At 33.9% G+C, this 11061-nt stretch overlaps 1 long non-coding RNA gene across 1 annotated transcript; it reads right to left on the reverse strand.

The window, feature by feature from the left end:
- Positions 1-653: 653 nt before the first annotated feature.
- LOC122910437 lies at positions 654-1913 on the reverse strand. Its single transcript, XR_006385222.1, has 3 exons — positions 1893-1913; positions 1736-1793; positions 654-674 (listed from the first exon to the last, which is right to left on the reverse strand). It is a non-coding gene; the product is annotated as an uncharacterized LOC122910437 (long non-coding RNA).
- Positions 1914-11061: the final 9148 nt, after the last annotated feature.

The following is an 11061-nucleotide window of genomic DNA, read 5'->3' on the forward strand; positions in this document are numbered from 1 at the left end:
AAAAAGGAGAATCATTTAATCTGATAATAATTAGACTGTGAAAATCTAAAATCTTAAGAAAAAAGTGGAAAGGAATTGCTTGGAAGTTAAAATTACAAAGTTAAGCCCATTGGTGATTTCTTTATTACCTGAACTTGCCTAAGAAAGGCCTCCAATTTACTATAGTTAATAATAAATAATTAAAATAATGCATCAATGCATCACCTGTATCATTTCTATCTAGATAAAAAAGGTCTCAATGTCTCTTTTTAAAGAGGGAGTGCTTCTTCATATTCTATACAGATATGTTCTGAGACCCTAGTCGATGCCTGAAATGACAATAGTACCAAGCTTTTCTGTGTATTATGCTTTTTCCTAATAATACCTGCTTATGATAAAATTTAATTTATAAATTAGGCACAATAAGAGATTAAAAACAATAGCTAATAATAAAATAGAACAACTGTAACAATATACGTGATAAAAGTTATGTGAATGTGGTCTCTCTTAAAAAATCTTATTGTATTGTACTCACCCTTCTTCTAATGATGATGTGAGAGAATAAAATGCCCACATGCTAAGATGAGGTGAGGTGAATAACAGGCACTAGGACATCGCTCTAGGCTATTACTGACCTTCTGACCACATGTCAGGGGAGGATCATCTGCTTCTGGATCACAGAACAACACGGGTGACTGAAACCACAGCACATAAAACCATGGATAAGGAGGGACTAATGTAATCTGAACTTCAGGAAAATTCATTAGATGCTTTTAAAATCACAGAGAACAAGATAAGAAATAGTTCACTATGTATGAGAAACACAAAGGTAGCTTCCCATTTATTTTTGGTATCTAAATTAAAAAATACTTGAAAATAATGAAGGAAAACTTGATGGAGTGGGATATTTGTATAGTACATTAGTTTATCTAAAAATAAAGTATACATTCAAAGAGATTTTGGAATGTTAAAATATTTTACATGAATTATGATTTTATGACATATACATTGCAGGATACTACCAGCATTTGGTTAAAACACTTATGCCTCACTTTAAATGAATTAGCCATATTCACAGTTCTGAAGAACTGGATTTTTGTGCATTTGCTGCCACAAAACTGATTTGTAAAGGAAATTACAATTTATCCTTAAACATAAAATCAAATAAAAAACTTCTCAGTGGCTACCTCTAGAGATTGCATTACTGTGCAAACTTAGCTAAACTGGAACTCCACTTCCCAAAACTCTCTCTCCGTTATTGGTAGAACAGACCATGCAAGAAATCTGCAAGAGATTTGAAAGGTGGAAGTGAAGCACCTGCCATGTTTACACTTGAAAATTCAGTGTAGTGTTAAATCTAATGCAGGTCAAGTAAGCTATTGGGGATCTTTTGCTAGGGTGATCAACATTTCTGACTTAACTGAGATTGTCCCAGTTTCTGTACTGCTAAACCTCCTATCCTGGGAAACCCCTCAGTCCTGGGAAAATCAGGACAGTTGGCTGCTCTACTCCTGGCCTGTCTTGGTGGGACTCATCTCCTCCAGCCCAGAGTGAACTGAACTTGGACTGGACTTCTTTAGTTACTCTGACTCCTGACATACTTAATTTCATGAAGAAAGGCATTATCTTTTCCAGCAGGTCACCCAATCATCAAAATTAGAAGCTAGGATATAATAAAAGAAAGATGGTCTTATTCTGTTTGACCTTACTCTTCCAGTCATCAGTAGAAGTTTCATTTGCCTTTGTTTCTCCCCACCTTCAGGTCTGTTTCTTTTTCTCTTTAATGTTGTCTGCTCCACTGCCTGCCTGGCTGCCTACAGACCAGAAACAAACACAGAAATAATAGCCATAATAAACTGCTTACCAAAATCCCATAACTGCATCATGTTAAATCCCTATAATAAACTATTTACTTCATATCACCTCTCTGCTTCTCTGCTCAATGACTGATATATCACCAATGATTTTGTCCAGTCATCACCTAGAGAATAAACATAGCTATTTTAGGAGTAATAATAATTATTCCTTGTATCACTATAATACTGTATTGCTATTAAGTACTTTATATAACATATGAATTTATTGGTCACAAAATTGGAAAGTAGAACTTATATTAATATATCTATTATAAAAAGGCATATGAAATAAAACTTTGCTCTTTTTTGTTATTAGTAATTTCTCCTCTCTAGAAAGTAATTAAAATGGCCATTTAGCTGGACATTTAAATTATACAATCTCTCCTACCATTCTCAAGAGTCAATGTGTAGAATACGTACAACGGTAACCAAATGATGAATAATAATCTTATGTTAGAGAATCCAACTTCTGGCTTAGCAGTTAAATCAACTTTCTTATTCCAATTTACCTGAATCCTAATCCAAGTTAGCTAGTTAGCTTTTTTTTTTTTTGACCAGTAATTTTAATTTTAAGTACCTAAGAAAGAATTTAGGATTTATTGACTCAAAACCATGAGTCAACATTCTTTATTCAAGACTTTAATGCCAATATCCTTATTTTAGGTTTGAATATTTTTTCTTAGGCATTAACAATACACTTAATCTGGTCTTCTATAATCCATTTTTATAACACAACTATTCAATAGCATTTTTTTTCTTCCTTTTCGGCTTCTCATTTACCCTATGCTCTCTTCTTGCATAACTGCTCCCTAAACCAAACTGCCCCCAAACCTGCATAACCTTAAGGTCTCTCCCATGAGTTCTATAGTTTATCTTATGGCATCTGTCTTTTCCCATATATTTAAATGGTGATCATTTGTTCACAAGACCTACACTTAAATCCAGAATAAAGGAGAAACATAATGTGTTACTTCAACACAGAAATTTGATATCAATACAGAAATCTGATATCAAATATCATATTTAATTTGATAAAATTAAAACTCATTTTACACACACACACACACACACACACACACACACACACAGAATAGAAAGACCTACCTTAAATTGAAATTTTCTCTCAGAAATCAGAATTTGGAAAGGAAGCCAGCTATTACTATGTCAATTTCATGATGTCCTGGAGGTACTGACCAGTGCAAAGAGGCAAGGGAGAAAAAGAAATAAAGTTATTCTTATTTACAGAAAATATAATTGCCTACAGTGAAAAATCAAACACATCAACCAGTAAACTATTCAAAGTAAAAACCAATTTAGCAATGTTGATGGATATAAGATCAATACACAAAATCAATTACATTTCTATATGCTAGCAACAAAACTTCAAAATAAAACTTGAGGACACTATCATTCATAAATTTTGTCAAAAAACATTAAATGTTTCATAATAAATTTAACAAAAATTATGCAGTCCTCTACAAAAAAATAGAAAACATTATTAGGAGAAATTAAATTAAAGCACAATAAGTGTGAAAGATGTTTCTAATACAAATACTTGATATACTACTAGCATCCAGATACATAAAACACAAGTAACATGAAAATGAAAGAAGAAAGATGACCAATGAAAGTAAGAACAAAAGACTATTCATAGGCACTTCCCAAAGTCCAAATAGCCACTAAGAAAGTTCTCAGGCTCATTATTTATCAGAGAGTATAAATAAAATCACAAAAGACTATAATGCCCCAACATGCTTAGAACACATGTTCACTAGTGTTGACTACGTGCCAGGTAATATTCCAAGTGATTTACACATATTAGTTTCACTAATCCCCGCAATGATGTTATGTTAGTACTATTATTATCATCCCTGTTTTTCAGATGAGGGAACAAGGCAGGAAAGGGATAAGAAACCATCCAAAGTAAAAAAAGCTACTAAGTGAAGGACTGGGTAATGAAAGGAGCTCTGACTCATGCCCAGGGGGATTAGCTATGATGTCCACATGTTTAACTTATACCACTTTCCAAACTAGAAGGGTAAACATAAATTGAGTCGGACTATATTTTTGAAGAGTAATAAACAAGATCTAACCACTGTAAAATATATACCTTACTTTTTAAGTAGAGAGATATAAAATATATTTTTCTGGAACTAATATATCATTTTACTGAAATTCAAATGAAAACCTCATTGTTTGTCTCTTGAGTGAAATAAGTCAAGCAGAGAGAGTCAATTATCATATGGTTTCACTTACTTGTGGAGCATAAGAAATAACAAGGAGTACATTAAGAGAAGGAAAGGAAAAGCGAATTGTGGGAAATCCACAGTCTATGACTGTGGACTCTGAGAAACAAACTGAGGGTTTGGGAGGATTGGGGGTTGGGTGAGCCTGGTGGTGGGTACTGTGGAAGGCACGTATTGCTTGGAGCACTGGGTGTGGTACATAAACAATGAATCTTGGAACACTGAAAAAATAAAATTAAATGGAAAAAAAAGAATAGAAAAATGCAATTTACACTTAACAAAAAAAAACACCTCATTGTCTTATTCTGTTGGGAAATGGATAGAAGTCATCTTAATAATAAAAAATAAAAGAAATCATTAGAATAGCCATGAAAAGTATGAAGTGATGTACAAAGGACTTGTTAATGAAGAACTTGAGTTATGAGATATAAGAAAATTCTATAAAACCATTGTAATCAAATCAATATGACACTGAATTTATAGTACTCAAATCAATATGACACTGAATTTATAGTATTCAGCAGGAGAGACAAATAACTAGACTGGAAGAGAGAGTCTACGAGAATTTAATGATTATAGTAGGCAGAATCTAAGATCTCCCTCAAGTTTCCAATCTCTGTGTGTATACACTCTGTATATTCCCCTTCCACTGAGTATAGGCGGAACTTGTAAAAATGGTAAGATTTCATTCCCATGACTAGGTTACATTATATGGGAAAGGGATTTTACAAATGTAACTAAAATCTTTAATCAGTTGTTATTGAGTTAAAATCAAAAGTGATAGTACCATCTGTGAGTCTGGCCTTTTAGGCCTACTCTGCTGGGATAGACTGAAGTGGGAAAGATTATCTTGCTGCCCTGGAAGCAGCAAACAGACATGCTGGCCACTCCCTATCGTGAAGGCCACATCAAGAATCTGAGAATGGCTTTTAGGAGTTTAGAACCCCCAGGTGACAACCAGCAAGAAGGTGGTGACCTCTGTCTTATAAATGTAAAGAACTAAATTCTGTCTAAACCAGTAAGCACAGGGGTGTCCATGCCTCAAAGGACATCAAGGTTCCAGACAACACCTTGATTGCAGCCTGATGAGACTGTAAACAGATTAGTAGCTAATTCATGCCTGGACTCCTGAATCACAGAAACTTTGACATAATAAACATGCATTCTTTAAGCTGCCAAATTTTTAGTAATGTTATGCAATAATAAAAAACTAATACAATGACAAAACTGATATTTCAATACGATGTAAGAAGATTTTTTGTTTCATAAGTTATACCAGAAAACTATATACCTGAAAAAAGAGAAAAATTTGAGTCTTATCTCCTACCATGTTTAAAATATATTCAGAATACTATAATAAAATGTGTAAAAAAATACAAAAAAGGACACTTTATGCACAGTTTAATTGGGAGAAACACTCTTAACCAAGGGAGGAAATCCAGAATCTAAGAAAGAAGATATATTTATCCAAATAAATGTTTAAAATCTTTGCCACGGCAAAAGTTATAATCAAGTTAACAAGCAAGATTAGACTTTGATAAGTATTTACAAAGCATAGTATCAAAATGTGATTATAAGTAAAATATACATTGAACTCATAAACTAACAAGAGAAAGACAGACCCTAATAGAAAATGGGCAAAGGAACCTAATAGAAAATGGGCAAAAAAGAAGAAGCTGTTAGCAAAAGATCAACAAACAACAAACATTCTAACTCACTACAAGTCAGGAAAAGAAAAATAAGGAAACGATATTACTTAATCTAGCAAAAATAATTTTTTAAAGCATAGGACCTAATGTTTGTAGGGATACAAGAAAAAAACTTATTCTTACTGGTTGAAATGTAAATTTTTCTAGTCATCTTGAAAAAGCAAACTGGAAACACCTCTTAAAACTTCAGGACAGAACAAGCTCACTCCTGAAAAATTAACTTCAAAAAATAAAAGTACCCACCTGTAAGCATATAAGTAATCAGAGGATATGGGTGGCTGATTTTTATTATTAATGTGCTATTTATTTTATTTTCACAACTGACTTCTATTACTGCTATAATTTGGAAAACTGCAAGTAAGGAATATCATTAGAGAAAGAGAGAATAATAGTAAGAATGGCTGGTATTTCTATAATCATTATTATGTGTTTACCACTACAAACATTTTATATATATTAACTCATCTTTTTGATAATCTTATAAGGTAAGTACTAATATTGCTTTGAAATATGAATCGTTCAAAAACACACGACTAAATAGTAGTAAATACAAACACAGACAGGAAGTCTGATTTCAAAATCTTCAACATTCAACCACTCAATCTACATACTATTGTACTACAAGCAAAAGATGAGAACTCTTTAAGAACCCCAGAACAGAATGTTAGAAATCTAGCATGGTAGTTGACATGTTTTTATGTAAATAACTTCTGAGACATTAAACTCCAACTGGCAGGAGGATTTGAAGACAGACATCTGCGTTACAAATATGAAAAGTCAAAGATGCTTTCTAAAATGAACTTTAGTTCCCAAATGTACAGCACATCCATGTCAAAAAGACAAAAACAAAATGTAATAACTCTTATACAAATCTCTGGGATCATGCTATATTTAACCTATCCTTCCTGTTTCTTAAAGCAGGAAGGATAGATTAAATATAGCGTGAGAACTGAGGAGATTAGTGTTTAGTATGAGATGGGTTTCTTATAAATGTACTTGCTGTCAACTTCTCCAGCTGGAAAATCTGAAGAAATAAACACAAACCAAACACAGCAATAAAAGATAATCTTTTACAGTTAATCAGACTTGAACTATTTTGTAAATAAAATTTAGGGCATCTCTTCAAAATTATATGTGATATGAACTGTAAGAAAGGAATGGATAGTGTGAAATCCATGTAGACTAAATAATGACACCTCCCCTAAAAAATAATTAAGCAAGTTTATCTTAAAATGAAATATCAATACAGCATCAAATCTCTGATGATCATTTAATGCCAAGAGATGCTTTTCTTTATTGAAAATGATTACTCAGGCATGACTTTAATAATTTATCTAGGAAAAACTATAAAGCAAACTTAAATCCCAAAGCTGTTTGCATGTCCTTCCATGTCAATGTCATGGGAAGAGTAACAAGCCAAAAAATATTTAAAATTCTATTCCAACCCCCTGCTCAATTTCCCCTCTTAATAATAATTGTTAGAAGAAATTTTCTACGACCTTTCATGTTAGATGTATTTTTAAGACAAACAGTGAAACTTTATCTGTTATCTCCATGGTATTCTCAGGCCCCCTCATGGAAATATGAGAGAAATACCTGAAGAGAGAATTAGCATCAAATTCTATTTAAATATACGTCATTATCTTCTCAAAGTTCATCCTTCAAATTGGCTTAGGTATTGGAATTTAATGAAATTGGAATTTAATTCCTTTCAAAGGAAATGAAATAATTATTCCCTTGACTAAAAACAACCTCACATCTGTTTTGCTACTAAGGCAACTAATATTAAGAAATTCTTAAATTTGGTAATTTTTATACCATCAGTAAATGGGCATCAAGCCACAACAGAAGAAAATTTCCACTTGTCAACAATATGGTCATTCCTTTCTGGTAGAATGTCTTGTCTCTACTTCGGGGCTATTTAATTGTAGTTATAGAAGAGCCCAGCTCAGAATTCTGACACAGCAAGGAGACAGCTGCTCACCATTCCAAGAGATCCAGCCCAGTCTTTTTAGCTGTGACATGTGTTTCAATTAACACCGGCTACTACAGAAGCAGTTGGTGAATAGGGGAGTGGTATCAGTACATGCTGATTGTTATGATGGATCACGTAGGATTTTTTCATAGGTAAGAAAGGCAGAAGAGAGGGAACAGAATTAGAACTTTTATCAGGAAGGGAAATAATCCCTCAACCTGGCTGCTGCACAGACAGGAGGCCTTTCATCTATAGTTTAAAAGCTCCTTCCCAAGGGCCTCCGCCCCTCTTCGAAAGACTTTCCTGTCTCACAGCTCCATCTGCACCCAACTTCTCTCAATGGCCAAAAGCCAGCATATCTACTTAATTGTGTTTGTGAATTTTGAGATCCTTTAAGCACCCTACTGTCCACATGCTCCAAATTAGCTCCAGAGGCCACAATTATTGTCCCTTGAGGACTCTGGATATAAAGTTACTTAGGTTTTCAGTGATAGGCCCCTAAAATCATTTTCCCATAGGCTCTATTATTTCAAATGTGTGAAAGAAAGATATTTTCTATATACCCTGTTATAGCAGAATAACTCTATTGCTAAAAGGCATCTTATGGCTAATGGGAACTACTTATTGGCATTTAGATATTATAAAGACATAACATAATAATGTTTACTAGAATAAAAATTGTACTTCTTTAAAAGAACTGTTATAAAAATGATCACTCAGGAGACAGTCTGCCATCAAATAATTTGCTTTATTAGTGAACTAAGGTTTATATTTAACCTCAAAGAATATACTAGAAATATATGGTACCATGGACACACTGCTTTCTACATTTTAGTCTGATGCCTGGCATATACTACATATTAGAATGTGATCTATAGCATGAGATCACAAAGGCAGGCCTCAATCCCCATTAGCTCCAGCTGCTTTAAACATACACTTTGGAAGATAGGGTAAATTGGTCATCATTGGCCATTTCTCCCAATAATCAGTTCCTCCTCCAGATCAAGACTCCTAATTGCCCAGAAAATTATGCTATTCTGATATAAGACAGCTGTTCTCAAAAGGAGGGAATCACAATAAAATGAGAAGGTGAAACTTGAAAAATGAGCACCAGAAAGCCTAGCACACATCAAAGACAGAATCTTTGGAATAAAGAATATAAGGGGAGGGAATATGGTATTAAATTTCCTCATGTTGTGAAAGACTTCCCTTGGACAGTTTATTAAGAACACTCAAAACATGGGACATTTTTTAAAACAAAAATTATTGCCATCATTTAGATTGTAAATAAGGGCATCTTCTCATGTCTCTATAATATCCCTTCCCACTTGCTGACTAATTGAATTTTTCTAAAAGAAGGCATAAGTCAGAGTAAAAGGATGTGTACTGAGGAATATTAATACATATTTATGCACATATATGCTCAAATTTGTATAAAGGATGCTCTTTATCAGTACTGATCTTTAAAATAAAATTTAGAAGTAACAGTGAATTTGGGTGCTAAGCTCTCTATATCACAGAGATATTAGATTCTGTCTACAAATACAAATAAGTTCTTGCAAGTCAATAGTAAACGTTTAGTCTTGTGGAGGATAAAGATGGTTTATGGGCCATGATTTGTACTTGTCGGAGGCCACATTTTGACAAACAAAATTTAATAGCTACTTGATTTTTAGTTAAGACTTGCTTTAGGTATATGAATTGTTGGGTCTGAAAATTATTATGGGACATTATTTAAATTAGTGGCAATTTAAAACTAAATATCAAATTTAGAATTGGCAAAGGAATTGGCAAAAGAACAAACATATAAGATCAAAGGAACAGAACTGACAGAACTACACATATATGGTCAATAATATGTGGCAAAGGTGCAACATAATTTGATGGAAAAAGAACAGTCTTTCCAACAAATTGGATATGCATATTTTCCCTGTCACTACCCTGAAAATGAACCTCAACCTTTATATCACACCCCATGTGAAGAACAACTCAAAATGGATCATAAACCTAAATTTAGAATCTGAAGCTACAATTTTTTTTTAAATATTTTATTTATTTATTTGAGATAGTGAGAGAGCATGAGCAGGGTGTGTGTACAGAGGAAGAAGCAGGCTTGCCATTGAGCAGGGAGCCCTATCAGGGCTCGATCCCAAGATCATGACCTGAGCTGAAGGCAGACACTTAACTGAATGAGCCACCCAGGTGTCCCTGAAGCTACAGAATTTTTAATAAAAAACACACAAAAGTAATTTTGTGATATTGAGTTAGACAAAGATTTCTTACTACATTATGGTTAATTTTATGTGTCTACTTATTTGAAATATAGTGAATATAGTTAGCTGTTTGGCCAAACACAAGTTTAGATATTGCTATAAAGATACTTTTTAAATGTGATTGACATTTATAATCAGTTGACTTTAAGTTACTTTCCATAAAGTAGATGAAGCTCAACCAATCAGCTGAAGGCCGGAAGAGCAAAGGCTAAGGTTTTCTGAAGGAGTTCTACCTCCAGACTACAACATAGAAATTCAGAGTTTCCAGCCTTCAGATGCAAGACTACAGTATCAACTCCCTTTTTTTTTTTTTTTAAGATTTATTTATTTATTTAACAGAGAGAGATCACAAGTAGGCAGAGAGGCAAGCAGAGAGAGAGGGGGAAGCAGGCAGAGAGCCTGATATGGGGCTCGATCCCAGGACCCTGAGATCATGACCTGAGCTGAAGGCAGAGGCTTAACCCACTGAGCCACCCAGGTGCCCCCCACTTTTTTTAAAATTGTGGTTAAAAGAATATACATATGAGATGTACTCTCTTAAGAAATTTTTAAGTGAATGATAAGTATTGTTAATTATAAGTACAATATTGTAGAGCAGATCTCTAGAACTTTTTCATCTTGCAGTACTAAAACTTTATATCCATTTAACAACTCCCCATTTCCACTTCCCCCAGCTTCTCGCAATTGCCATTCCCCTTTGTTTTTCTATGAGTTTGACTACTTTATACATCTCATACACATGGAATCAGCAGGCAGTATTTGTCCTTATGTGACTGGCCTATTTTATTTAGCATTATGTCTTCAAACTTCAGCCATGTTGAGGCAATGGCAGGATTTTCTTTTTTATGGCATAGTAATACATCAGTGTATGTACATACCACATTTTTTTTTAAAGATTTTATTTATTTATTTGACAGAGAGAAATCACAAGTAAACGGAGAGGCAGGCAGAGAGAGAAAGAGGGAAGCAGGCTCCCTGCTGAGCAGAGAGCCCGACGCGGGCCTCGATCCCAGGACCCTGAGA

Source organism: Neovison vison, chromosome 6 (genome assembly GCF_020171115.1).
Source record: "Neovison vison isolate M4711 chromosome 6, ASM_NN_V1, whole genome shotgun sequence".
Taxonomy (NCBI): domain Eukaryota; kingdom Metazoa; phylum Chordata; class Mammalia; order Carnivora; family Mustelidae; genus Neogale; species Neogale vison.